This window comes from Cherax quadricarinatus, chromosome 11 (genome assembly GCF_038502225.1).
Source record: "Cherax quadricarinatus isolate ZL_2023a chromosome 11, ASM3850222v1, whole genome shotgun sequence".
Classification (NCBI taxonomy): Eukaryota; Metazoa; Arthropoda; class Malacostraca; order Decapoda; family Parastacidae; genus Cherax; species Cherax quadricarinatus.
In genome coordinates this window covers 8,806,844-8,810,844 of record NC_091302.1, presented here as the reverse complement: position 1 = coordinate 8,810,844, position 4,001 = coordinate 8,806,844, and the positions used below count along the sequence as shown (strand labels likewise).

The 4,001-nt window shown below is 38.0% G+C and overlaps 1 protein-coding gene across 1 annotated transcript in view; it reads right to left on the bottom strand.

The window, feature by feature from the left end:
• Positions 1-254, bottom strand: part of LOC128687507 (facilitated trehalose transporter Tret1-like) — a 52,777-nt gene extending 52,523 nt beyond the window's left edge. Inside the window, exon 1 of the mRNA XM_070084192.1 lies at positions 1-254. This exon is cut by the window's left edge and continues 594 nt beyond it. The gene's annotated coding sequence lies outside the window, so the exon portion shown is untranslated.
• Between the last annotated feature and the right edge of the window lie 3,747 nt (positions 255-4,001).

Below are 4,001 nucleotides of genomic sequence, written 5' to 3'. Positions count from 1 at the left end.
GGAAGGTTTAGTTGAGGTTCAGATAGAACCCACAATGGGGTTAATAGTTGGACTTCACGGGATGGCGATACTGAGAGACCGTGTGGACTACCTAAGGGTCACACTGTGTGTGTGTACTGACCGCGCGTCTGCTACTTACTTACTGCCGAGTTACACTCACCGGCTGGCTGCATCGCGTGCTGCGCACATGCGCGGACACACATACAGGGGAGAGAGTGGACTTAATAACCACCAGTGAAGAGGCGGGGCCAGAAACTGCGACTCGACTCTTGCAACCACAAATAGGTGAGTACACACATACACACACATACATATACGTGTATCGTTTTTCCCACTGTCTGTCTGTCTGTCTCTGTCTCTCACCCTTTTTATATCTAGGAATCTTATTTGCTGTCAATACTGCTGGAAGTACGTGTGTGTGTGTGTGTGTGTGTGTGTGTGTGTGTGTGTGTGTGTGTGTGTGTGTGTGTGTGTGTGTGTGTGTGTGTGTGTGTATACACATACATATGTGTATATGGTACCATAGCATCAGAAAGTAAGCACACTCCTTCACATACAAGTCACAACATCCCAACTTCAAGATAACTCTTGTCAGGTCAGGAAGATCACAAAAGCAATCATCTCACTTAGTCTGTTGTAATTAGTTACGTCTGTCAGAAGATAAATTAGACTCACGTGCAACACCTGGGTATATATTGTGAAAACGTTTTTCTCCACAGTGGCTTCATCAGTCCAATACAAAGTAGAATAGTGAAGATCCAAATGAGTTTGGGGTTATCAGTACCTCAGCCTGGAGGCGATAATGACAGTTCACTGTAACGATAACCTTAAGATATTACGTAGGTTTATTTATATATTCAATTTACTCGACTCAACGTCTGTCAAAATAATTGCAATTGCAAAATAGCAATTAGAATTTAAGATTGAACTTTAAACGTTCATTGTGACTCTGACTTTATTTTGGTAAAGGCTCGGTTACCTGGAGGTGTTCCGGGGGTCAACGCCCCCTCGGCCCGGTCCATGACTAGGCCTAGCGGTGGATCAGGGCCTAATCAACTTGGTTGTTACTGCTGGTCACACGTAGTCAAACATAGGAACCACAGCCCGGCTGGTCAGGTGCTGACTGTGTCTTTCCAGCTCCCTCTTGAAGACAACCGGGGTTCTTGAAGACAACCGGGGTTCTTGAAGACAACCGGGGTTCTTGAAGACAACCGGGGTTCTTGAAGACAACCGGGGTTCTTGAAGACAACCAGGGGTTCTTGAAGACAACCGGGGTTCTTGAAGACAACCAGGGGTTCTTGAAGACAACCAGGGGTTCTTGAAGACAACCGGGGTTCTTGAAGACAACCAGGGGTTCTTGAAGACAACCGGGGTTCTTGAAGACAACCAGGGGTTCTCTTATGTACACTGAGAGGTGAGATTAAGACACATGTGCAACATCTGGGTATCTTTATTGTAGACGTTTCGCCATCCAGTGGCTTTATCAATACAATTTCTAGGACATAACTTGAAGACAGTAGAACTATGTACAGAAGATGAGGTAATCAGTCCCTCAACCTAGGAGTAGGTGCGAACAGCGCCATAGTCGTGGAGATTCTGAATCTCCACGGCTATGGTGCTCTTCGTACCTACTCCTAGGTTGAGGGACTGATTACCTCATCTTCTGTACATAGTCCTACTGTCTTCAAGTTATGTCCTAGAATTTGTATTGATAAAGCCACTGGATGGCGAAACGTCTACAATAAAGATACCCAGATGTTGCACATGTGTCTTAATCTCATCTTGTCGGTATTATATACCATTCGTACACACACTGAGAGGTGTATGTTTCTCATTGAGTACACAAGTTATCATATATATATATATATATATATATATATATATATATATATATATATATATATATATATATATATATATATATATATATATATATATATATATATATATATATATATATATATATATATATATATATATAAATATATATATATATATATATATATATATATATATATAAATATATATATATATATATATATATATATATATATATATATATATATATATATATATATATTCAATTTTAAATTCTCCTAAAGAAAAAATATGTAATTATTATTTTCTTAAAACAATTCAGTTTGATAAAATTGGCTTAAAAAATTGGTCCAGAATCAATGCAAAAACAGTTTCGATTAAGGTACGACAACGTCCGGGGTTTCAAGTCGTTCTGGAGAGACATTCTCAAGTTTTTTTGCAGGAGAAACTATTTAGTAAAATTAGTAAATCGAAATTAACACAAATCAAAAGTGAGTTCCAAATTTCCTATTAATTGAGGCCCAGCCACGTGGAAAGTTTGAAACCGATCAGAAAATGCATTTTCCAGGTAACTGATCTGATTCCAGTGCACCTGTCCAGACTAGACTTATGGGACACCATCCATGTTATAGAATATATCATTAATGGTGTGAAGGCTGCCGGAAGAAGTTCTTTAGCTATTCATTATAAATGTCAGTATTTATTCAAGAATATTGGTAGTTTGTGATGTGTGTCGCCCAGTAATTGATACAACTTTATGCTCAGATTAAACTTGTTGTTAAAGCGGCTAGTTTATTGTACACACCATATCCATCCTGTGGAGGGCAGCGCAAGAGCAGATGGATACACAAAAGGCCTAGGAACTAGGCCTCCAAAAGGGTTAACAGGAACACATCTGTATTTTTATCTACAGTTCACTTATCTGTTGTAAGCAAATTTAGGAAATTTACTGATTATGTCTGATATCCAATTTCCATTAATTAGATATATCGTTAAGACACTTGTACAACGTCAGGTTATCTTTATTGTAGACGTTTCGCCATTCAGTGGCTTTATCAATACAGATTCTTGGACATAATTAAAAAATAGAAGAACTATATACAAAAGATGAAGTAATTAGTCCCTCAGCCTTGGAGGTGGTGTTTACAACACCGTGGTTGTAGAGATTCTGAAGCACAGGTAAGGAGACTGGCGCTTATATAGGCGTCAGTGAATAGGGACGTGTGGCAGACGAGGGCATAGTCACTTAGTGCCGGGGATCGACCCCCGGACCTCAGTGTGTGATCTGAGTGCGCTACCAACATAGCTATGGCCATAGGGGACGTGAGCACACTGTTCCAAGAATGTGGCCCTATTTACCGTACAAAAGTGTTGAAAGTTTGATGTCGATTAGATGAGACGTTCTTGAGTTATGAGTGAATCAGTAAACATGGTGTAGTAGATAGTCTTTTAACCCTGTTAACCCACCAAACTCATCTGCTAAGTGAACCTGTGACTGTGAGACAGTTGAACACTCCTGTACAGATGTTCAGTATTGTGCAACATGCATGTGTCAACTGCTCTTTCCAACATGAATGTGCGAACAGCTGTTTGCAACATGCATGTGGAAACAGCTGTTTTCTGTGACGTGACTGAGGAAATCAGTCGTCAGTAGTAGGACTGACGACTGCCTGGCAGCAGACACAAACAGACTTCAACGTTTTGACAAACAGACAAACATTGCTAATCTTAAAATTGAAAAAACAAAACACACAAGTTGAACATCCATCAATATTTATAATTGATCAAAAAAAAAAATCGGAAAAAATCGCCAATTTGTTTTTTTGTTTTTTCTTGTCGATAAAAATCAATGAATTTTTATTTATTGTTTTGTTTGCGCAACAAATGAACATCAACGCTGCAACTTTTTTCCGAAAATGTTTTAATTGACTTTTTAATGGTTTATTATTATTAATTGTTGTTATTATTATTTTATGATCATTATCATATTATTATTATTATTATTATTATTATTATTATTATTATTACTATTATTATTATTATTATATTTTTATCGTTTTTATTATCATTATTATTTTATTATTATTAAATAATTCACTTAATTGTGTTTGCAGGGGTCGAGTCACAGCTACTGGCCCAGGTCTCTTCTGGTTGCTACACGGTTCACTTCTGGCTATGTGAAC